Genomic DNA, 27,362 nt, shown 5'->3' on the forward strand with positions numbered 1-27,362 from the left:
AAAAATACCGTAAAATATTCCTCTCCTATTTGATACACCGATGCCTTTGCGATAAAACATATGCTACCAAAATCGTCCAGAAATAGCGGTCGTGGTATTAAAGGTTGAGGCCGAGGCAGAGGACACCACCTTATACCTCTTCAGACAGAGTGGAGGCTTCGGACTCATCTGCGGCGGAGACAATCACTGGTACTTCAAAATTAAGTGCAAGAGTAGACGTATTAATCAATGACATGGAGCAGGACTAGTGGGACGGTTGCAGTATAAATCTAAATATTCTATTAGTTTCTTGGCTGCAACTGTGTGCCTGTTTGGGCTCACTACACCGTTGACTTCACGCATGTTTGCATTTGGTTGCTCTTCAAAGACCAGGTACAATACCATGAAGGTCGTATTCCATGTCCAGTTGGACATTGTGCAGGATCGGTTATCGCATCCTCGTCAAATTGTGCAAACATACAGTCTATTATTCCGTACAGCATCATTGTGGACAGTAAACTAATCCGTATCCGAGCCAAAATGCCGAATGTTTACTCGTCTTTCCCGTGGAATTTTGTAATTCGTTTTTGCCTGATCTTTTGAAATTCTGCAAACAGAGTATGCGTCTTCAGATAAATTCGCAATCCAAACGCGTCGTCACCAAATAGAAAGTATTGCATGCTCTGGGCGTCGTAAGGCAGTGGATCTGGTTTTTGGAACCCAAAAATGTGCCAGCTTCTAAACATTCCTGCAACTCTAAGGCGTTATATATCTGAAGACTTGACGCGGAATCGTATCCACCAATATCAATAAAACACTTATAGTCAGCATCCACCAAGACAATGAGAAAGAGTGAGAAGAAACCTTTGTAATTGTGGAAAAGGGATCCAGTTTTAGATTAGCATCTCATATCAACATATTTTTCTTCCAGTGCACCACAAGCTGGTTGCACATTCCATCACCTTTGCAATTCTTCAACAATTGGTTGCAAATCATTTGGGTTGGTTGGACAGGATATTACTTCATCTTTAAATTTCTGAACAATTGCATGACAAACCTCGGGTAAAAAATGCTAATGGTGTTGCATGCATCACTGAAGAGGTCCAGACATTCAAGGAGCTCCTGAAATCGACTTGTCAAGGTCGAGAATCAATCAAGGAGCCCTTGAAATCGAATTGTGGAGGTCCAAAAATAATTGCGAAGGTCGTAATATCGACCTGTGGAGGTCCAAATAAAATTAGGGACCCCTTCAGATATTTAAGGACCTCCTTAGATAAAGATAATTTTGAGTAATTCCGCGCCTTTTAAAAATTTTTAACCACAGTTTGTATACGTATACCGATTTTAGAATTTCCTTATAAAATTTCTCTTCATTCCAAGAAGTATACATCACTTATCTTAGAATTGCACTAAGTTCTGTGTTTGTTTGCCCAGACGCAACTTCAGTTTAGATTGGACGAATTTATAAAACTCCTACTCTCTTTTAGCCCCATGTATTTTGATTCACAATTTATAACTACTTAATGTTCATCGACTAAATCCAAATTAAGTAAAAGTTTACTTCCAATAACTTCTCCGTGTGTTTGAATAACTTTGAATAAAAAACGTGCACATTATTCTGATATAAACATTTAACAAGTCAATAAAAACTGTTTGATTAGAAACAGGGAAACAGGAGCCAAGTGATGAGAGAGGTTAAAATAAGAATTTTCAGACCTTTTATTGTTATTCTTTTGTTCACCTCAGTCATGTGTCAAGTGTATCATTCATTATTGTCATGTTCTTAAAATATACACTGCTACGAATAATTGAAATGTGTCACTGGTTATAAAAAAATAACAAAAATGATTCAAGTGGAATTTTGTTCTTAAATACTCGATCATTTGTATTATTTTACATCCAAAGTACCACATTCTAAATGCCGCCCATTATTCAATAGACGCATGTATTTGATTTTAATCATAATTCACGAAATAATCCAAATTTGTGAACCATATATTATCGAATCAAAAAAGACTACATGTAAATGCAAACCAACTTTGCCTCAATATCAACATTTAGAAAACTAAAGTCATGAGACAAACATGTAACACCAACATAAAAGATCCATTAAAGTGGATGACCAAGGAAATGGTGATTTTGAAACTTTAACCTGCTTTGTAAGTATAAGTTTAATATGATGATATTACCAATATATTAGGAAAACCAACTACAACTAAAAGAAATAATAATAAAATAAATGGCAAAAAAAAAAAAAAAAAAAAAAAAAAAAAAAAATAACAAGAAAAGAAAAGTTCCTTTGAATTCTCCATCCAAACAAAGGTCAAATTATATAACAGTCGTGTCGTTCTTTTGATACGGAAGCAACACTTTCCATGGCCAGAGTGGATATCAAATAAAAAACACCAACGGAGAACAAGAACATAAAAATTAAGCGCTACACACAGGAAATGGAAGGGGATTGGACATGTAATCAGAATGGACAACACCAGGATATATACAGCATGGTATATTCAACATGGCATCCTGAAGGGAAGAGAAAAAAAATGGGCGCCCTAAACCAACATTGAGGAGGATTCTTAACAGAAGAGATCTCAACTGGACTGGAGTAGTTTGACATTAGCAATGATTTCAAGGACAGACACAATTAGAAATAGTGTATCGCTTCGGCGTCTTCCCCCCGATATTCCTTATATTATTTTTCAAGTGTATTACATGTATTATTTGCAGATATCTTGTTGTGACAAGGGAGACAATTTAAATAATTTTGTAACCTTTCCTCATAAACAGCTTTTAGATACGTATCGTGATAAAACTTAAATGTAAAATATAGACTTTTCATATTTGTCCTTTCCGCTGTAACAATATACATTGCAAAAGATATTTGAACGAAATTCGTCAAATGTTTTGCCTTATTTAATTATTATAATGGCAACCGAAGTCAGCCAGGATGTAAAATGCAATTTAAAAATTTTAATGACTTTATGAAAACAAAAATTAAATTAATTTCAACAGTTTTTTTTTAAATTTGAATATAGCATTCGTAAACAGTTTGAACTTAAACATGTATTTCAAAAGATTGAAAACATTTTGACTAGCACTGTAAACGAAAGTTCATAAAGCAAAGAAAAAAGAAGAACATTTTACCCCTCTTTCAAAAGGTCAAATCTTGTACACCCTGCAATAAGAAGCAGTTTTATGGAAGGCTTATCTATCCCTACTAAATCATTTGATAAATAACTAAACTCTCAGACACCCCCACCCCCCCCCCCCCCCAAAAAAAAAAAAAAAAAAAAAAAAAAAAAAAAAAAACACACACACACACAAAACCACAGAGGCTTCATTCATTGTATTATTCACAGTAGAGCTTTTAGCTGTTGAATTTCGCTTTTATTTTGATATTTTTTGGTTTTGCTTTGAAGACTTTTGTATACTGGATTTGTTTGGTACAGTGATTAGTCTGGTTTTCTCTTTCATTATATAAATGCTGTATTATTTATCATTTTGTTTTGATTTAAAATTGTTCTGATGCCATTAATAATAACTGGGCAAGACAAAATTAAAACTTATATGATTCAACAACCATAAACACTTTAATAACAACCAAAGAAACATCCTCCAAGATGTCTTTTATGATTTTTTGGGTCAACTTTGTACATTACGTAACTTGAATAAAACTCAGGCATTCTAGTTTATTTCACGAAGAAAATATTGATTTACAATAGTCATAATCATTGTACATTTCATTATCATGTACAATCAGTTTTTACAATAGAAAAAAACCCAAATAAATGAAAATTCCAATTTGGTCTTAGTACCTTTTTTTTTACCTTTGTACGTATTATCATTCACAGCTAAGGCGAAATGGGAACACACCCTGTATTGTACTATTTATTGTGACTGACTTATTTGATTATTTTTATACCATTGTTACCCCGTTATTAAGGTCTAGTTTAATGCTGCTCAAGAGAAGATCCCAAAACAAGTGTACAACATGTATGGGACTTTGCAATATTTATATGGCTGATATGTCAATGTTTATATGGTTGATATGTCAATATTTATATGGTTGATACGTCAATATTTATATGGTTGATGTCTATATTTATATGGTTGGTATGTCTATGTTAATATGGTTGATATGTCTATATTTATATGGTTGATATGTCTATGTATATATGGTTGATATGGCGATGTTTATATGGTTGGTATGTCGATGTTGATATGCTTGATATGACTATGTTTATAACGTTGATATGTCAATATTTATATGGTTGATATGTCTATGTTTATATGGTACAATTTATCTCCCCAAAGACATATTATTTATTTTATGTTTGTTTCTGACTGAAGTACAGGCCAAATGGAACCGATTGAGCCAGTTTTGTTTATTGTTTTATGAAAGAATACAGTCCAATCTCTCTAAAAAGGTACAATTTTTTGAAATTCTGCATAGGACCGAAAATCGCTCTTTTCTGGTCATAATCACCAGTAAAAAATGTTGACTTTCGATGCTTTTACATAACTAAGAGGTAGATTACTCTTTAGATATGAACATACGACACTATCTTTTAAACATTTCCAAGCGCCTTTGTTCGCTTGATTTAGTTTATGATTGAAATTTAGGCACTACTTTGTCCCTGGATTACATTCTTTTGATTACCGCAATAACCTTTGTTCCTTTGATTACTCTTTGATAAAAAAAACAAGTCTTTTTTATTAAAATGTTACCGAGGACGAAGTTTTCAGAAAGGAAAGTAAAACACGAATTTATGAAAGAAGTGGAATCTCTAGTCTGACAGAAAGTTACATCCGATTGAACTTTTCGGGACGACTTTATTGCAGGCAAAAAGACTGAATATTTCCGAATGAGAAAAACACACTAAACGTAGATTAGGATAGTTTGGTATTTTACAAATGAACAGATCCGCCTACAGACAAGTCGTCCCAAGTTTATGATAACTTAGGTCGTCATTGATAAGGCCTTTCCAGCCTGTCTTACAGGTTAAAAAGTAATCAAGGGAACCAAGGTTATAGCGGTAATCAAAAGAATGTAATCCAGGGACAAAGACCAGACACGGAAAACAGACATACACAACAAAGAACATAAAGTAACTAAAATCATACATACAAAGTAACAAAAGTAAATGAGCAACTCGGACTCCATTAAAAACTGGGAGCATGGACCAGGTGTACCGGTAGGGTAAGCGTCCTCTGCTTTTCTAGAAACACCCACCGAGTTGCTCATAAAAAGTCAAGTCCGGGGTAGACAAACGAGGAAAGGAAAACTATGACCCGTTGAATAAATCAGTTTTCATGGTGCAGATGGATACACCATAACGATCCACGAGTTCATGATGACGACCATAAAACCTCTGTAGTGATGACTTCAATCTTGTAGCAACATAACCCTGTTCTTGAAGCCTATTTGTTAGAGTTCTAGCGCGATACAAAAAGTCTGCGTAGTTTCGGCAAGCTCTGGCATAACGTATGAGTTGTGATATGAAACCTAACTCATATATATTCGCAAGATCTGGAGTTGTTGATAACGTTCAAACTGTCACGATTCGACCAAACTAATAAACAATTTTATCTGGTAATGCCATTGTAAAAGTATATTTCAGGTTACAGATATTGTAGAATTTATTTACATACATGCTATTCGCTTTTAACAGTTTCCGGTCCTGTTACATCGTGAATGTATCAGATTAGACATGTATACGTACTGTTAAATACTTATTTAAAAAGAAAACATGTTCTGAATCAGATCTTCTTATAATCAATTTGATACTACATAATCTATTACATGTAATATTATTGTATATATCGTTATCAGAACTAAACAAACAAACAAAAATCATCTTCCCCATTACAAAACACAGAAAAAAAAATATTTGTTTTTATTTCCGCTAGAATCATGATACCCTAGATTACCCTTTTAAAGCCACACAAATATCAAAATCAGCGCACTTTGAGAGAGTAATCAAGGGTACCAAGGTTATAGCGGTAATCAAAAGAATGTAAGAAAAGTTATATTGTCGAGAACTTTGAACAATTGATTTTAAGCCATTAAAAATATTTCAGCCTTTCAATTTATTAACTTCACAGACAGGTAATCAAGAGAAAAAACACATACACAGCACTGAAACGGAAGAACGTCAAAACAATTTTCCGAGTAATTCGAGTGAAGTCGCAGAATAAGAAGAAAGAATTCAAACGTCGTGATATAGGGGATTTGAAAGGCAAATGGAAAACTAGTCATCTTACAGTATATAGAATGAAATTTGAGGACGACAACGACGATAAAACTGAGGTAATTCCTTTAAAAAAATATTGTTTATTTTATTTTTTTTTGTTCACATTTCAGTATGGAAGACCAGTAAGAAATATGTAAGATGATAGTATTATTTTTTATTTTTTTTATACATGCTGAAAATTCGTATTTCAGTCTGTTGTGGTGTTATAAACATAGACAACTGGTACGCCAAAGCAATTTCAATAGTAAACAGAAAATGTATCGACTAAATATAACATTTCGTCCCCTTGGACTCATGACTGTCGTTATTCTTTATGGATAATACAACAAATTAAGAAATACAATGACTGTAATTTCATATTTTGAAATTGATCTGAAACCTCCGCAAAAGAAAACAAATGAAATATATAAGATTTTACCAAATGTCCCTTAAGGGGCATGTCTTGGAAGAAACAAAAAGTAACCGTCCTTACGGAGACAATTCATCGCTTCCTTAACCAACTAAATAAAAATACATAGGTTATGATTCCGTTTCAGTAAAAATAAATTCATCCTTTCTGATGGTTTTCGACTCTTTCTCTATTTTTTTTACGAATTAAAAGAAATGAATATAATGTTGTTTATATATATATATATATATATATATATATATATATATATATATATATATATATATATATAAAGTATAAAGTTCGAAAAACACATGAATCGAAGCATGGCTTTTCTAAGATAAGAAAAGCAATCATTTCTTGTTTTGATTTTACAGATGCCGTCTGAATTTTGTTTACGTCACATGATATGTGTAAAATATTCCCTCCATCTATGGAAAACCGTTATATTTCCGATATCTGTACAGATTGATCTGACTGGGCAAAACTGAAAAGGATGTTGCTAGAGATGCCCTTAAGAGATAAACTATGTAAAGTATTGTGAAGTGCTATAGAGTTGTCGGCCAATTTGATAGCAAGGAGAAAGGGAGTATGTGGTAGGAATTTTGGAAAAACTTTGTTCTTTCTCAATTTTTTATTCATTTATTGAAGAAAAAAAAACATTCCCCAATTTATTAACAAGGCAGATTTTCAAACAAAAGTATTTGCTTGGTGCTTAAATAAAAATATTGCATTTGCGGAGCAGAAAATTTCATCCGGGTAGACCTCCCCGCCCCTTTCCCCTTTTGCAATGTTCTTTATTAATTTTACGAGTCTCACAGAGACGGTACATGTGTGGAAATGCTCACGGTGTTCGCTAATTTACGCAATGAGTATCCCATATTAAATTTATGTTGCGCGTGTGCAAATGTGCTTTTAATAGCAATTAATATACTATGGTAAATCCTGGCCTCTTCTTCAGTTCTTTGTATATTAAATCTATTTAATCCGACAGCCTCCTTGAACAGGCCAAATGAACAAGTTTAAACATTTCATGTTTGTTATAGTGTGTATTTAAGGAGGTAGACCAATGGTAAGGGATATAATTCTTGAAATCAATGAAATGTTTGCCTCATATTCAAGCGTTCATTGATACAGAATGAGGTCAACCCAAGTTACTTTGATGCTTACATGAGATTCTTTACACAAACGTTCCCACGATTTGTAAGAGTTATGTCCCTTACCAAAATTTTACCTCCTTAAAGGCCAGGGTCTGGGTATAAATAGCTGCCAATGAAAGAAATGGTAGGGAATTCAATTTTCTTGGCCACCTTCACATCAGAGACCGTTTCTTTCAAATATTTTTCAAATAAAGTAACAGTAAAGTAGTTTTTGTTTGGTACGTGGTCATATGTTTCAAGAAAGCAATTAAGTATAACAAAAATTATATAAAAGCTCTATAATGAGTAAAAAGTCACTCAAAAGTGAGTTGGGAAAGCAAATATTTGAATTTGTAATTCCTTTTGATTGGTAGTGGGCGTATACCATCAATGTTTTTGTTTCACAGAAATTTGTTGTTGCCATGAAAAAATCAAAATACGCTTGCTCTTACGTTTGAAGCTTTCTTTTCAATTCATAGAACAAACTTTTTGTATGAATTATTCTTCAAAAGTTTACATTTCCAACACTAATTATAGATTATATTAAAACTAAAATTATTGTTGCAAAATTTATAGCTTGCTCAAACTTGACAACAATGTGTTTCCCTCGAAAACTGAACTACTGCACAACGAATCAATACATATGTATTCACTTTTCTATATATGTCTTACATTGTCAAGTGAGTCTTAATTACTCCCACATATGACCCATATAAGGAAATCAATCCGCATTAGGAAACCAGTGCCTTACAAGATTGACAACACATTTTGGCATGATATCCCTTTTATGCCAATCATATCTTTGAGTCCTATTATATTTTGCCTTTGCATCTGCATCATTGTTAAGTATCTGTCAGGCACCACGATGTAACAACATTGTCCAAAATCTTTTGTAGTTTTCTTTCCATAAACAGGAATTTCGTTAGTGAGGTGCTTCTTTTCCTACATGCCACCACATCTGTCTGTTCTGTTCACTTGTGATACATGGCTTACAGATACAATAGAGACATTCGGCTTGGGACTGATCCTGTTCAATAATAAAGCCATTGTCACTTTCATCTAAATCATTCAGCATACCAGAATTATCTGTTTGTGCAGATTGTTCTTGGACTTTGTTGTCAACTGAATTCTCGCCTGTTTCAGATAAAGCTGGTTCAGCATGCTCAGAAACAATATTTATGTCCCAGTTGTTATGGTAAAAAAAACTTTCCATAGTTTCCAATTGAAGATTATTCAATTCAAATGTAACTCTTTTATTCTGTGATGCGTCCATTATGAACACTTACTTGATGTATTATATTACAGCTTTGTTGGTCATATATGTATACAGATAAGAATTTTGTTACACTGCAGGTCATTGCAAGACTGTTTACATAGTGTGGGGCTAAAGTGGTATTAATTATAAGTATCTATGGAATAATTATATAATTATTTTATGGAATGAACCTTTCGTAGAATTTTAGTTGTAAAAAACATAACAAAATGTACATCATATATATGGTTTAATATCCATTCTCGTTTTGTTACATGTATGTCATACTGTCATCCCTGTATGTCACCCAAATTAGGTCCATGTATTATCTTTCGTCTATCATTTCTATAATGGCTTCTGAAAAGAGGAAACGTCCTCCAAATTTTAGGCTAGAAATTCCTGGAAATGATGAAGTGAAAAATCAATTTCAAGAAAAACTGCAAAAAGTCAAAGGTAAATTGACAGTCATTCTGAATAAGCCAGTGAACAATGCTAATATTATTACTAAAGTCCTAGAGTTTTGGATATATAAACAGCATGATGGAAAAGATTCTGTACATTTAAAATATAGTTTTCCTTCTACGTACGTTCAAATGATGCGAAAGGACGTTAATCAGAAATTATTTGTTACAGTAGAAAAATCCTATAGTCACATATGGAGAAATATTTAAATCCCATGCCAGTGTGTGTAGAGGAAAATTGAAAATAATCAAAAGAACAATCAAGGGACATGTAGTTTCAATTAGACTATCTTGTTCAAGGGTAATCAAGGGAACCAAGGTTATAGCGGTAATCATGGAAAACAGACATACACAACAAAGAACATAAAGTAACTAAGATCATACATACAAAGTAACAAAAGTAAATGAACAACTCGTCATTGCAAGACTGTTTACATAGTGTGGGGCTAAAGTGGTATTAAGTCTTGCATTTGGCTCAATTGTCAAATGATGAATATTTAGTGAACTACTGTATTTGTTATGGATTATTCAGCAGTGGCCTTCTTACTGTCCATTACACCCGCTTTGTTAATGCAGCTGAAATAGGATGTATTACTAAACAAACACGAGACAATTTTTTTAAGCAATACAAAGACCATGCCACAGCTGACTGCGACGAATCCATGGATGAAAATGCTGTAAATGAAGAGATTGCTTCATATGAAGATTTAGATGGAATAAACATTATGAGTGATGCTCGACATGGCTGGCGCAAAAATGCAAAGGACACTTCTGTCGTGGCTCTCGATGAAAAAACCCATAAAGTAATGGACTGCATTCATGTAACTAAAACTCATGACAAAATTGCTCAACGACATGAACGTGTAATGACTGAGATGAGTTATGACCATTTAGCTGAAAAGGATGTGTCCATCAAAATTCCTTCACCTGATAGAAATTTATCAATTAATAAATTTGTGAGGGATACAAATTTTACAACAAATCAAAATGACTTATGGCATCTCTGGACTCTAAGTCTTATTTCATTTTTACCTTTAGTTTATTTTTATGCTACTTGAATATATACGGACAACTCTTTCGCTGAACCTGAGTATAATGATGTTTTGGGGCTAGCTGCAGCTTTGTAATCCAGGGACAAAGACCAGACATGGAAAACAGGTTAAAGAGTAATCAAGGGAACCAAGGTTATAGCGGTAATCAAAAGAATGTAATCCAGGGACAAAGACCAGACACGGAAAACAGACATACACAACAAAGAACATAAAGTAACTAAAATCATACATACAAAGTAACAAAAGTAAATGAGCAACTCGACTCCATTAAAAACTGGGAGCATGGACCAGGTGTACCGGTAGGGTAAGCGTCCTCTGCTTTTCTAGAAACACCCACCGAGTTGCTCATAAAAAGTCAAGTCCGGGGTAGACAAACGAGGAAAGGAAAACTATGACCCGTTGAATAAATCAGTTTTCATGGTGCAGATGGATACACCATAACGATCCACGAGTTCATGATAACGACCATAAAACCTCTGTAGTGATGACTTCAATCTTGTAGCAACATAACCCTGCTCCAGAAGCCTATTTGTTATTCTAGCCCGATACAAAAAGTCTGCGTAGTTTCGGCAAGCTCTGGCATAACGTATGAGTTGTGATATGAACACTCCATACGCAGAAGCCGACGGGATGTTGCCACAGATGAAAGAAAAGTTGATAATTCTGAATGAAAAGTCATCACGTTTATCGTAAAGTTTGGTGAATGGTTTTCCGTTACAATCGATTTTCTAAGTGTAGGTCAAGATATGTGGCTGACTTCACAGTGTCTGTAGTATCCTTTATCTCAAGTTCTTTTGGGTAGATGTGATGTATCAAATCCCCGAAATTAGGATTGTTTAAAGATAATACGTCATCTATATAGCTGAAACTGAGATTGAAGGATCTATCCAAACGATATTCTTTCTTTCTGATCAGATCAGACATAAAGTCAGCCTCATAAGAGTGAAGGAATAGGTCAGCAAGTAAAGGAGCACAATTTGTTCCATTGGAATGCCGACCGTTTGTTGAAAGACACGTCCACCACACTGAACAAATATGTTGTCGATTAAAAATTCCAGCATTTTGTAAACATCTTCCTCTGTATATATGGAAGATGATTTGGAATAATTTCTTACAAAGTATGAGGAATCTTTACCAAGAACTATATATTTGTATCTAGGTGTACCATCTTTTTTGGAAAAACAACGATGTATAATGTTTTTAGTCGGGATTTTATCTGAGTATGGGGAATAGAAGTATACAGTGTTGAAAAATCATAGGTTTTAATGCTATTATATTCAGATAATAGTCTTGAACTGATTGTCTCCTAGAGATCTTTCGAATTTTTCAGGATCCACATTGAATTAATACCACTACGGAGTAACACGTATTGTGGTAGGACTGTAGACTCTCTTTGACAGTTGTGAGTATAGAAGTTAAAAGTTTTGAAAGAGGTTTGGTGGTACATTTTGCAGATCCAGCTATGAAACGTTGTTTGTATGGATTCTTGTCAAGTTTAGGAATCCAGTACATAGACGGTAAATCACAATCATCGTCCTTGGTAGAGTGACCAAAAGAGGATAGCACAGATTTATGGTTTTCCACAATCTCTTTTTTGGAGAGAGTGGTAGCAGTGTAGGTCTTATCACTGCTATTATTTTTTACGTCTACCTATGATAATAAACATTGGATATAAAACGTTCTGCAGACAAAAACAATGCTTTGTCTGCTGGTACGACAACAACATATTTGTCATGTATAGTAGACAATGTTTTTGCTACATCGGGGTCTTTGAAAACTGATGTAGTCTTTGCACTCATTGACATACTTAAAACTTTCATTCGTTTCAAAATTAAAGAACTCACGGCCTTTAACCACTCTGACAGGGAATCAATGTCTTCTTGCTATCGTTTTATCCATTTTCTTGCATAGTCCTCGACGGCATCCATAAGAACTTTAAAGTTATAATTCCAATTTATGGAGCGTGATTCACTGTACTTGGGACCTTTAGAAAGGATATTACGCAGAGATTCGTTTTCGATAATGGTTAAATCTCCCGTAAGGACGTGACCAGAAGGACCATATTTGAATGGAGAGGTTTTGCAAGAACAGTCAGGTGGTTTAGCCTTGAAGTCCTCAATCTCGAGGTTCTGGAATAGCCTTTTATAATTGAAAATTTTGGATGTGACGGGTGAAGTATAGGAATATGAAATAATTGGTATGGATTTGTCTTTGAAATATGGGGGAATTTTGTTGGTAACGTTTTTGTGATGGAGTATGTTAGCCAAATTAATTGCATCTATACCTTTGTTGATAAACGGTAGTGGAAGAAATGATCGTTTTTCTTCATCTTGACTTTTCACACAAACTGGTTTAAAGAGTCTGTGGAAACCAATATCCAAAATGATGGCAACAAATCTGTATAATGATGAGGTGGGGTCAGAAACAGGAGTGTCAAGACTTGTTTTGTAAAGGGAGTGTAGTAGAGTGAGAGATATAGAATAAAGTTTGGTTCTAATGTGATGAAGTCCAAGAGGTTTTTGTATGAAAGGAAGGAGACCATCTATGGTGACATCATGTCACTTAGGTGACTTATAGTGGCGATGGCCATAACTCCTTTCCCGTCTTAGATTTTTGTCAAATAAATTCATCACATTTATGTTATTGTTATATTGGCTTGAAAGGTTTCCTATACTTTTGATGTTGTCATTGCATCCGTAAGGTATTGCAGTACCTAGTCTGCGTATCCAGTACTCCTCTCTTTCCCTACGATAGTTTTTACTTAGAACGGGACTGTTCGTAGGATGGTGAATTTTTTCTAAAATACGAACTTTCATGGAGAGGATTGAATGATCTTGTTGATTAAAGTGTTGATAAATTGTTGGGAATTTTGTGGTGTTAATTCCCGAACGATGACCGCACATTCTTTTATTTAATCGTTCTTGCGTTTCTCCGACATATATTAAACCACATAAGTTGCATTCTAATCCATATATTAAGTTTGTTGATTTGCAACTTAAGTCATCGTGACTTCTTGATGGAAGGTTTTGTTTGTAAGGGAACTGGAAAAGTAAGGGTCGGTTAAAAGAATGTTGCATGTTTTGCAATTTTTAATACCACATTTTGATATGGTACAATGTGGTTCGTCATCGTTTAAAGTGATGGAACATGGTTTGATAATTTTGAAATAGTCAGAATTTTTATACTGGAATAGATGGTCTGCAGACTGAACGTGTGATTGGGTACTTTTAGTTGAATTGGTCGGGGCACTTTCCATACCAGATGTGAGTGTGCTAAGATTCCCATCTGGGGACACCACATACTTACAAGACAACAGAGTGTCCGATCTGCTGTCAGGTTCGGACCTTTTTATACTGGGCGACGTCCGAGCAAACAGTATACCATTGCTTTGTTATAGACGTCCGGGAGCATGGTATTTATATAGTATATATGTCTTTTAATTAAAACCGAGAACCCATATAATCCCAGTTGCTAATATTGGTCGTGAAATTTTTGGAAGAGAAAGACTAGTATGTTTTATAAATACTTTTTGGTCTTTCTCTTGATTAGAGCACACGCTTTTGCCTTCATTTTCATTTTCCGACCACTGACTTGATGCCATTTTCACAAATACCGGTATCTACTTCTTTATGAAATAAGTTACTTTTGTTCTGAAGTTAACAAAGCAACAATAGCGTTATTGATTGGGAAAAAAGAGTACCGTGATTGTTTTCAATATGATCGGTATAAAAATGTTTCGCTATCCAAATGATGACTATGTTTCATTTAGGGCTATATTTATATAGACAAAAGATTAATCATTTGTATCTACATAAAGAGACGTCGCATGAACGATGTCCTATATTTGTTATTGTTCTAAAACACGAATGACTCAAAATGGCTTTCCTGAAAGAATAATTAAGGGAACAAAGGTTATAGCGGTAATCAAAAGAATGTTATCCAGGGACAAAGACCAGACATGGAAAACAGACATACACAACAAAGAACATGAAGTAACTAAAATCATACATACAAAGTAACAAAAGCAAATGAACAACTCGACTCCACTAAAACTAGGAGCATGGACCGGGTGCACCGGTAGTTTAAGCGTCCTCTGCTTTTCTAGAAACAGCCACCGAGTTGCTCATAAAAAGTGACGTATGTCGTAAATAGTTAAAAGGGATTGTTTGAATTTATAATGCAGACGCAATGGTTGTTTTTCTGGAAGTCTTGCATATTCCTGTTGGTCGTGATAACGTTGGTAAAAAATAGCAGTGTTTTATCGACAAAGTCAAATATTATTTAAGTTCTAATATCTCCGTCCCTCAAAAACGGCTAAAATTATATTGACTATAGTTCAGTACTGCGATTACATAAATACTAATGATATCTTATATCGGAGACATAGTACGAAATTTATTACGGTTTAATGTCCACTTAGTCGATTGCAGCCAAATTTAAAAGTGACTGTAAAATATCATGCATCCCGACCGTCATATACTAAATACAGTTTATTGAAATCTGTCACATTGATATTAAGGTTAAGTATAAGAACAACAACAACCAAAAAAAAAAAAATAAATAAATAAAAAAAATGAACATAAACAAAAAGAAAAAACAAAACGAAAACAAAAACGAAACAAATAAAAAAAAGAATGTTTTCAAAATTGGTACATTGTATGGTATGTCATGATATTGTACAAATTTCTCACTATTTGTAATTTGTTGTATTCAGGGTACGCAATAACACCTCTAATCATAATGGGTTGATGACAAGTATTGTATAGTCAAACGTGTCTTAACGACGACATCTATGAAGAATTCACTTGAATATAAAGACCATATCTTTGATGTTACTATAAGTTTTGGTTTCCCTTGAAAGGTAACTTAAGTCAGTTTTAACTGTATATACACATAGAAACTATTGCACAATTTATTGCTTGAATAAACAACCACTGGTCATGTTTTATGTATTCCAGTGTAGGATAAAGATACATATTGTACTTGAGAAAAATACAATACCCGAATTCAAAGGGTACGAAAAATGCTCTACCTTGATTATAAATAAACTATAAAGGGTCACTAAATAATGACAATGCGGGGTTGACTCCCGCAAGGATTTTCTTTGTTTCTTTCAAAAGGACGATTGGCATAAAGGACATTTTTTGGTAGTTTAAATACTATCCTTTATTATTCTTATGTTAATTAAACATTTTATCCCGATCTTTTTGTTAATTTTTTTTTGATTGAATACACGGCTATATGTTTTGGTATTATACTCCTAACAACTGCTCCCTTTTCGAGCTACACTACTATTTATATGGAAGCATGAATCGCTATGTGAACACCAAATTTGATATTTACTTCGAAAAGCCTACTCGTTACCGAGAATATTTAAATCCCCCCAAAAGTGCACCATACGCAATAATCAAAGCGTACATCGTATACACATATACGAATGTTTTTTTTATATATTATTATTTAAATAATTTAAAGAGAAAACGGGTGCAGTTATGCAATTCTTATAAAGCTTCATATTCAATGAATAAAACTGTTGGTGCCAATTTTTTACAATGATATATAATAATGGATTGAACTAATACACAGTGAAACATGAGTAAAACAAACCCCGTTTGATCTGTAAAATTGGTTCGGTTGGACAGATTGTTGGTTTATCAAGGTCCAAAGTATATTTTAATACGGGTAACAACAACAAAAAATATCGAATACTCATCCGATCCAAGTAAAACTAAATTTGACAAAATAGATATTTAATTACCGAAGTAAGTTATATACTGATATAACCGACTTTAAAACAGTGGATATTTAGTGATACCGGACTTTTCTGTGTATTTTCTGTTTCATTTTATATTTCCCCGAAGGTCAGAGTGAATGAATCAAGAGGAAACAATTAGGTTTAAACATCTAAACATTTTTATTGGTGTGGTCCAGCTTGTAAAACAAAATTATAATAAATAATAAAAAATAAAAAAAGACCAGCAATAATGTCAATTAATTACATTTTATTATGCTCTGATCAATATGATAAAAGTTTTGGTCATACTGAGCACAATGAGACCTGTTTAAACCAAACTTTCAATAATCGAATAAACTATCTAATCCGCACAGTTTTTTTCAGACAGTTTTCTTTTCGTAGTCTCTAGATTCAACATTGCTTAAGTTGAATCAAGAAACTTAGAATAAAAATATTCCTCCCACCAATAACTAGTTTATGAACCAAGGTAGAATAAACTTGGCATTTAAAAGTTTCCCTAATGTGGGTATCATTTGATAATAGGACCTGCTAATAAATATTAATACAAAATCATGCGATATATATTCACAATCAATAACTGGCTGACTTTAGTGAGTTAAAAATTTAATGTTAGATAAATAGCTATGTTAAAACTCAAGGTACTGGTTTTGGTGATTTCTTACAGAGATGGGTATAATTAACAATTTGAGATAAAGGAATTTGCACATCCCTTGTCACTATAAATATAATATGTGTTTCTCTAAAGCTTTGCAAAAAATCGTTTGGCCTAGGTCATTTTGCCCTATTATGTTACTAGAGCGGGTGAACAGAAAGCACAATTAAACAAAAGAGCCATATGAGGTTTGAAGTAAGAGAGTGTCAAAATAACTGCCTACAATTACATTGATTAAAGTAACAACATACATTTTGATATAAATGGTATCAATAATATGTTCTTATAAACATATAAACCATTCATTTATTAATCTCAAATCATATTACATCATATGAAAATAAAATACAATACACAAATATATAGAAAGAGTAAAATACAATGAATATTATATCTGCTGTAGAACATTAAACTGTAATCAATAAATCAATCAATCTAACAACAATTCAATCAATCAATCGATAAATCAATCAATTAATCAACCATTCAATCAAAGTTTTGATGCAGTAGCAAATAACTCAAATACGTCGAATGTCCTTTGTAAATCTACATCAGTTTTGCTTTTTGTAAACTAAGTATGCATAGGCACATCGACTGAATGCTTTAAATATAAACATTTTATGGAAATTCATAAAACGGTTGTACTCTAAGTGCAATTTTATTTACAATTTCAAGGGAAACTGGAGTTTTGGTAACATTGTTGGGTACTTTAGGCCTTTACCTTTATCTCAACCGATTATCATCGTAATAATAAAAATCGAATTAATGCGTATGGTGTGGGCATATTAATCCAAATGCAAAGGTATAATTCGTATAAAATATATAATACATTAATTCGTGTCATTGCTGAAAAGGTATATCTGTCATTTACATAAGGTTGAAAGGATATTATTTTGGCGTAACAAATCTGAGCAATTAATAAGATGAAACATATTTTTAAATATATAAATAATGTTACCCCCAAATACGACACTTATTTACTATGTACCAAATTCTATTTCTCCTGGAGATTAACGCTGTACATAAATCGTCTCTATCCATGGCTTATATTGCTGCAGCTCTTAACCTGTCCCGCTGCAGTTTATCAACAGATGTCGTTGTGTTAATGTCAATTCTTAGATGCGTAATGTCATCATGCTTAGAACAAATAAATAGTAAGTACTGGGGACAACCATTTGATGTAAGTGTTGTTCCAAGATCTACCTAATTTTTATTTTACACAAGATCAAAGACGTACTTTGTGTTTTGCTCTCTCTTCAGATTATATGTATATTATGCCCTGATTTGGAAAAAATAAATTGAAAAAAAGTACCCCCCCAAAAAAAAAAACAAAACAAAACAAAACAAAATTAAAACAAAATTCCTTAATGATGACATATTTTTCAAGTAGAGTCTTTATATTCAATAAAACTGAACTCACTGGATATCTTTTCAATGAATTATGATTACTTCAAGATGATGATAATGCAATTATATTTTTGAAGATAATGCTACAAAGAGAAGTTTTAGGGATACAGGACTTGTATATGTAATCGATCGGAAAATTTTACAATCATCGATAACATTACGTATTCAGCCATTAAAGCAACATGTGTCTGTTATTATTCGTTTAACAGTTTCAATATCTCCCTTCAAACATTTGTTATGTCACATGTCCGTAGATTCCCCTACTGTAGACATGAACTTTCATTTGGGATAGTTCTACGGTATTTCTATAGTGAAACCTTATTAACTACTATTTAACAAAAAAAAAAACTTTAAATATCAAAAACATGTGTACTGTATTCACAACTTCAAAGAGAAATCAAGGGAACCAATATTCTAGCAAAATCAAATGAATGTAAACCAGACATGGAAAACAGACACACACAACAAAAAACATGAAATGACCAAAATAAGACATACAAAGTAACAAAATGAGCAAGTCGGACTCCACTAAAACTGGGAGCATGAACCATGTCCTCTGCTTTTCTAGAAACACCTGCCGACTTGTTCATAATAAGTCAAGTCCGGGGTAGCCGAAAGCGAAAGAAAAACTATGACACGTAGAATAAATAAGTTCTCATGGTGTAGACGAATACACCCTAACGATCCACAACTTCAAGATGACGACCATAAAACTTCTGTAGTGATGAATTCAATCTTTTAAAGAATATCAACCGCTTTAAAAGTTTTCAGTTCGACGAAGTTGGTTCGTCCTGGTTTAGGCTGAGGCAAATATTCTCAAATATAAAGTTTTCACTGTAAACAAAAGCAATAAAGTATATTTGAAGCAATAAAGACAACATATTGTTCTTATTTCTCGGTTTAAATACGTTTGGTAGTATACCAATCATACCTAAATTAATTACAGTCAAAATGCTGCTCAGTTTGGTACTAACAATATTGTTAGCTAATAACATAGAAGGTAAGGAAAGTAGTTTTTGAAAACATTCTATCATGTCAAATTATACCTTTTAAGAATGTGAATCTAAACGTTACTTATTGTTTTTATTTGTTTGAAAATGTAATTATCGAGATTGAATTGAAAATGATAGTAGATTGACTTCAAGTGGCTAGTTTACAGATGAAATAGGGCTTTTTAAAAGTAACAACATTGCTATCTTTAAACTGAAACCAGGCTTGTTTGTAGAGTAATTTGATTTGTAATATGAACTATAAATGTATGTCTTAAGGAGGGGGGTAGACCTAGGGTAAGGGACACATTGTTACAGATCATTGGAACGTTATTTATTTACTATTTTACATTAATTTCATTTAAACATCAAAGGAACTTAGACTGATTTTATTCTGTTTCAAATTAAAAGAAAGCTTGAAAGAAAGGCTTTGGTAAAATTGAATATGATACAAACATTTCACAGATTTCAAGTCGTTTTCCTTTACCCTAGGTCTACCACCCTAACAGAGTACATTTTTTCCAACAACAATAATAGTAAAAAAAAGAAAACAGTTAATTAATTAGAATTGTATACATTTTAAAAATGTAATCTACGGATTCTGATTCAGTATAATTTATGAACCTTTTTATAAACATGCATTAAACTAACAGTATAGTAGTACATCTTTCGACTGATTTAAGATTTACAGATTTTGAACAATAAGGACTTAAAAATGCTATTTTTAGAAATATGAATCATTGGCCAAATTGTAACATATCTGGTATTTCTTCATTCTTGACATGATGTTAAAATAAAAAAGTCAAATTCACTTAAAAGGGAATAATGTACAAGATTTAATATGCATTTTAAGTTCAATTTACGTTGTGGAAGAGTAACTGGACTTTTATTTTATCTAAATAAGAAACTAAAGTTTTCTGCTGCAATGTATTTGCCTGTTTAAAAACCTTTTTTGCCAAAACATAGATTCAGTTTTCGAACAAAAATGATATAATATGGGACCATTTATATACAAAACCATATACAAAGTTTTTGAAAAGTGTAGTTGTTTTTAAATATGTTCATATGGTCTTGAGGTACAGCATTGAAAAAAAATTCTTTATCAGTCAAATAATGGCTAAAATTATATAAAAGTATTAAAATTGAAGGTTACCTAATACCAAATTAAAATGTCCTATACTATAAGAAAAAGAACTGCCGAGGATAGGATGATGCAAAATAATGTTACACAAACATTCATATTCTGCTTGATGGAACAAATTTATTTGATTGACACAGTTATATGCTGGATAGAGTAATATGCTGAACGCATCTACATAGTTAAAGCAGAAAGCTCGAAGTAGTATATTTTTTTTCAAATCTTAAAGAATAAGGAATTCAAAAAACTGCGAAGGTTATTGGTAAGCCGTACTCCTTCATTCATGACATTTTATATTTCAATTAAAATATCCTGGTATGCAATAGATGGCCTAATGAAATATACATCTACCTAATGTACGCCTTTAAACATTTAATTAATACTTTCTAAGTTTACACTAAGTTTACACTAAACAAAGTTGTTCTACAATTTGAATCCTTTCTTGGACTTTTTTCTCTTTTACACCAGTATTTTTTTGAAACTTGAATATCAAGTCTTTCGTCATTCAATCGTTCTAGTGATTGTCAACTTTTCTATTTGGATTACCTCACTTACCCCAAGGTCTACTATCTTGTATGCTATAGCTGATTTAACTAATCATTCTTGTATTGATGAATTGTTGCAAGAACAATTATAATTTGAATAATTTAAAGACAATCGATTCATATAGACAAAGAAAAGGGTATTAAAAACGGTACAAATTTACTTAAATCATTCTAGTCAAATCTAAAAAAAAATAAGTATGGGAATCGATCTACAAGTGATATCAAATATCGTTATTTAGAAGTTGTTTTCGCTGTATTGTTCAAAAGTAATCAGTAATCAAAGGAATAAAGGTTACAGCGGTAATCAAAAGAAAAAGGCCAGACAAGGAAAACGCACATATACAACGTAGAACATAGAGTAACTAAAATCATACATACAAAGTAACAAAAGCAAATGAACAACTCGGACTCCACTAAAAACTGGGAGCATGGACCAGTTGCGCCGATAGGGTAAGCGTCCTATACTTTTCTAGAAACACCCGCCGAGTTGCTCATAAAAAGTCAAGTCCGGGGTAGACGAAAGAGGAAAGGAAAACTATGACATGTTGAACAAATCAATTAAAAAGAAACTTCTTATCTTACCTTTATAGATCTGATTTTGGCGGTTAAAGCCTAATAAATTATGGTTAGAAATTGATTCATGCCTTAGTTGCAATATTTTTTACAGGAAAAAATCTACAAATATCGAAATGATTTCTGTGTAGCTGTTATTGGTTATTGGCTTTGATACATATTATAATATTTTTAATTATATATAAAAAGGAGCCCCTTCCAACTTGAACAGACCAGAGCCTAAACGCTGTACAAAGACGAAGGAAACAAGGGTTTCAAATGTGACAAGCACCAGAAAAAAACAAAAAGGTAAGTTTTTTACAGATACATTATTAGGTGTACGTTTTTGTGGGCAACAGGCAAAATGGGAAATATCAGAATCATGCATATCAAAAACCCACCGATCTGGCAATATAATGTCACTCAAGGATGATTTCTCTATTAAAAAAGACCCTTTTTTGTTCTCTTGATTTCCTCAGTAATCTTTCAATGGAATATTAGAAAAAACGTTTTTGACAAATTTAACTGCTCTATAAATGTTCGTTCTTAGTGCATTTCAATGAAATTATAACTCAATTTACCAAAATGATCTGGAATTTTCCCCCACCTTGATTTTAATAGTGCAAACAGTTGAATTAAACTTTCAATGTTCCACCCACTGCTTGATTCTTACAGAAACTGACACTTAATATATTAGGAAGATCTTGCTTTGTAGAAACTGTTAACCTTGTTGAGTAACACAATGATCCTTTATTTGACATCTTTATCGATCCACTGATGTTTTGTCCACAGATATCCACCAAGTAAGGACGCGTATACTTACAGTAAAACTGGCCCATGTTCGCTGTTTTAGTGGAGTCCGTATTGTTTATTTACTAATGTTGCTTTGTATGTATTATTTTAGTTTTTTTTGTGTTTTTTTGTTGCGTTTGTCTGTTTTCCATGTCTGGTCTTTTTCCCTGGATTGCATTCTTTTAATTTTCGCTTTATTGTTCTTTGACACGTAGGTACTTCTGTTTTAGACTCTAAAAGACAAATTCATAGTTTGGCGTATTTTGCGTCTAAGTCTCATCAAATTAAGAAAAAAGGTGAATAAAGAGAAAATATCTGTTACATTTAGAATAATGTACAACAGTGCAATTCTTAGTTTTTTGTAGCAAATTGAAAGACACACATCTCATAACGACCTTTCGCCCAAAGGTAAAAATATTGAAAAGTCATGAGACAATACAGAAATTTTACCACATAAATAAAAATTAATTGGCCATGAACTTAATGTTTCATGTATATTACAAGGTAAGTGTATATATGCGGTCAAAAGTAGAAAAAGTAAATCATTCAAATTTGTAAGTGCATTAACAAGTTCATGTTTGTTTAGAATCTTCAAAGTGGCAATCTTTTCTGATGATGAATAATGAGTTACATTTGATTTTATTCTAGGCTTGGCATACTCACCTGACTATTTGCTTGACAAATTAGTAGGTTTTATTTCATATCAGCTATGATGCTCGAATAAATCAGTTAAGACTATACTGACTGTCATTTCTTTCATTAAACAGAATGTCCCTTAATAACTGTTGAAAATGGAATTGTTAACCAATTGGACCGAACAGTTGGTAGTAATGCAACCATAAGATGTCTGGATGGATACTATCTTTGTGGTGATGACACCCATGTCTGCAGGAATGATTCAAAATGGGACAAGCCTATCCCTAAATGTAAGAAACAACAATCCTTGCTATTTATAATTAGACCTCCTCACTGTTAAAATGGTCACTGAATGTAGGATGTAATAGCAGTCTTGCTAATTCTTGTTTCAATTATATTCAATATTCAATTTGCCTTCCTAGTCAGCCATTCATGTTTTAGCTTTGTGCTTGTGGCAAGAAAAATAAATAAATAAAAGAAGCCACATTTAAATTAAAACAAACAATATGCAGATAAAATACAGTAAGACTACGAAAGTTGGTCCTAAAACTTTAGGCCCAACTTCTTTCGCCACAGTGGAATAGCACTCTTCGAGAGAAAAGATACCAAATGCAATTCCGAACTTAAGAAAAAAAAATAACAAGCTAACACAAACAGAAAAAATCAAAACAAAACAAAACAAAGCAAAAAAAGAAAGAAAGAAAGAAAAAAAAGAAAAAAAATAATATACACCAAAGACACTATTTTTTTGACAAAACGTCAACCTTATTAGACGTTATCTACGGTAATATGTCTCATTCGTGTAAACCCTTTCGCTGCATTTGAAAACCACAGACTGTGTCTGAGATACAAGATCAATCATTTTTTTAGCATGGTCACAGTTTTATTAAAGGGTATAACTAGGGGTCTGGTGTCAATCTCACAAAAGGTCGTAAGTGTGAAATTGATCGTAAATGATGACGTCACAATGCTATTTTAGGTTGTGATGTTATTACTTGCGGTCAACTTTACACTTACGACTTTTTATGAAATCGACGCCTGAAACAGCCCTGGTGAGACAAAACAAAAGTAGCTATACATTAAAACCTCCTTTAATAATTTAGGTCAAAGGTCACCTGCATCAAGTCTATAAAGTTGTGTTGATAAGTGCTAAATGCTGAGGTTGCAATGGAAAATTTTTAGGTCTAATGTTAATGTTACAGAAATATAGTTTGGTAACGAGTATTTTAAATTGATTTTCAACTGGAGATAATAAGGTTATAATTGCATGTCAAAATCTTAACTTTACCACAGAGAGTGGAGACATAAATTTAATCAAGAATAGAATGAAATATAATGACTTCCTTCATTTTGAAAACTTTGAAAATGTAAAATGGCTGGTAATTCCTAGAAAACAATTCATATCATTGCCTGTTAGTTAAACATTCACCGGTTTAAAAGGGGAAAATAAAAATTATACATGATAATGTAGGCGACATAGTCCAAGATCAATACTCACGTTTAATATTATATATTCACGTAGAATTCAGTAAATTGCAACGATATTCTACTTATACCTTTAGAAAAAGAGTAGATGTGATTTTGTCTATATTTTTTCTACTTTTTTCAATTATCCAATGAAATGTTTTTGTATATTTTAATTAATATTGTTTTACTTAGTCCTAACCGTTGCACTACTTGCATTTGTTGTGGTAACTACAAATATTTACGTATGTTGCAAGAAGTTTGAATATAAGTTTGCATAAACAGACATGAAAGGTGCAAGAACAAGAACCATAATTTTGTGATAATTTTACTGTAAAACATTCTATAACTCTTACGCTTACCCGACCGGTGCACCTGGTCGATGCTCCCAGTTTTTAGTGGAGTCCGAGTTGCTCATTTGCTTTTGTTACTTTGTTGTATGTTTTTAGTTACTTTGTGTTCTTTGTTGTGTGTGTCTGTTTTCAATGTCTGGTCTTTGTCCCGTTGTATTTGTACTTTGTCTTTGTATATTGGCGCAAGGGTGAAATTGAGTCCGTTTACATGATCCAACAGATCCAAGTATTCTTTACTACACAGTTATTAAACTATCTTTAACATTGTAATCGGGATAAATATAGGGTCATCTTAGACGAAATTACGCGTATTAGAATTGTAAACAAGTAAACCCATATTATAGTATAACTACTAAGCATTCTTTTAAGGTTGTTTGACAACTGTAACTAGTCTTTTTGGAAAAAAATATAACAACAACACGTTCAATAGGTTGCAGTTAGTATAAAAAGCACATGCAAATAGATTTACATTATCGCATAAAAGTAGTAAATAACTAAAATTATCAAATGATACAACTTTGTCCGACATTAGAAAAGTATATATTGTTTATTTTAACGTTTTAATGATAAAAGTGTAATATATTGCAGGTTCTCAATGGCTAAAGTTTGGAAATTCTACGTACTCAATAAGTTGTGACATGGCAAAGTGTAGGGATGACGGACAGGTGAGTGTTATTGTGTATTTTTTACAACGATGACAAAAATAACTAGAGCCACCGAACATACCCAATAAACGGTAAATAGTTAAACAAAGATCAAAGGTCAATAAAATGAATTCATTTTGCTATATTCACTATAAAATAAAATATTAACATCTAAGCTGAAATGACCTTTATTAGTAAATAATGTCAAAGTGAATGACGACTTTTATACACAAATTATCCGTGACAAAAGCAACTGAAAAATTGTTATAACTTTTACTTAATTTTAACAATCTTTAGTGCAAATACCAAGTTTTCGGATGCAGTTTTTTTTTCTATTAATCTCGCAAATTCTGTAATATGTGATATACCACAAAAAGGCTACCTATTATTATTTTTTTGTTATTCAAGAAAACAGACAAACTTCTTAGGCAGTATATTACAATATCTTGCTATAATTTATATTTAGGTAATAATATTTAAAAAAAGCACAAATGCAAATGTTTTAATGCTTAACTCTACCATTTGCTTTCAATACAGAACCAGTGTGCAAAGATGGGTGGTAATCTTCTATCAATCAATTCGCAAAGCGAGCAAACTTTCATATCTTCGTCTCTTACATCACAAGGAAATGGTAAGACATAAATTCTTATCATTTAATAATTAAATTCAAGATGTAACACACTTTCTTATTCGATAAAAATTCCGTCCATTATCTCATAGACTAAAATTTGTAATATTACTGAGAAGTCATTAACCTTTTTTTATGATTTACTCCTTAAAATTTGATATTAAATTAAATTATAAGAATGGCTGTTATATTTTGGTCAGTTATAAGTAGCCCCAACCCAGGTAGCACAAACCTTTTTCGAAATATTTTATTTAGAGCTCATGGGTAGTTTGCTAAAACATTTTCAACAGAAAATGTTAAAATCGTTTTTAAAACATTTTGCTTTTTTCAAAATGTTTTGATAACGTTTTTGAAACATTTTCCCATTTAAGTTTGAAAAAGGTTGTCAGAACTGTATACTGAAATGTTTCTGCGATGTGTGAATAACATGTCACTGTAATGTTTTTGAATAAATGTTTTAAACATTATTTGGACATGTTATAAAAATGTTTCTTATATATTACAAAAAAATATTTTCTGATAATGTTTTTATTATATTCCTTTGAAAAAAGATTAAAAACATTTGCGGATATGGTTTTAATACGGTATTCTAATATGTTTAATAAATAGTTGTAGAAATCAAGAAAAACTTTTTAATATATTATTTTTAAACGTTTTAAAACGAATTCGGAAAATGTGTCTAAACTATTTTAAATTACACATTAAAAAAAACCAATTTCCTCATAAATACCAAATATAAAATAAAAAATAAATATGACATGAAGCGACAATTCTGATAATCTAGCATTATAAGATAATAGAGGCTATATATAATTACATAGTTATTTAAAAAAAATGACCTAACAAGGATACATGGATTATGCACATGCATTACACATGTACATGCGATAGTAGTCTTCTTAATTTGTCATGCATATTTGATTTACAATTAATTCATCCCAGTTTATTGTTCCTTGTCTTTTAATTAACCAACATCGATGATATATAGATGATGGCATCTCTATAGAAATAATAAGATAATAAGGTAAATGGTGTACCACATGCTGCTATTGAAATAGGTAAGAGCAAATCTTAATCAGTGTGCACACACTATTTCGAAGTCGATTTAAAGAACTGGATCTGTCCAACAAGATATAAGTATAATTCTTTGTAATTAGATAGTTAAAAACTGTATGTCATATAAACTTTGAAAAAATCCTAGTCTGTGTCACCTTGTTTTATAAACATAGTTGGCCATTTTACAATTTCCCAGTCACTAGACAACAAACACTCAAGTGAT

General features: G+C 32.3%; 1 pseudogene; it reads right to left on the reverse strand.

The window, feature by feature from the left end:
- Positions 1-281: 281 nt before the first annotated feature.
- Positions 282-9,036, reverse strand: LOC148607409 (uncharacterized; annotated as a pseudogene).
- Between the last annotated feature and the right edge of the window lie 18,326 nt (positions 9,037-27,362).

Source organism: Perna viridis, chromosome 9 (genome assembly GCF_037379345.1).
Source record: "Perna viridis isolate PV_CMFRI_1.1 ecotype Kerala chromosome 9, ASM3737934v1, whole genome shotgun sequence".
Classification (NCBI taxonomy): Eukaryota; Metazoa; Mollusca; class Bivalvia; order Mytilida; family Mytilidae; genus Perna; species Perna viridis.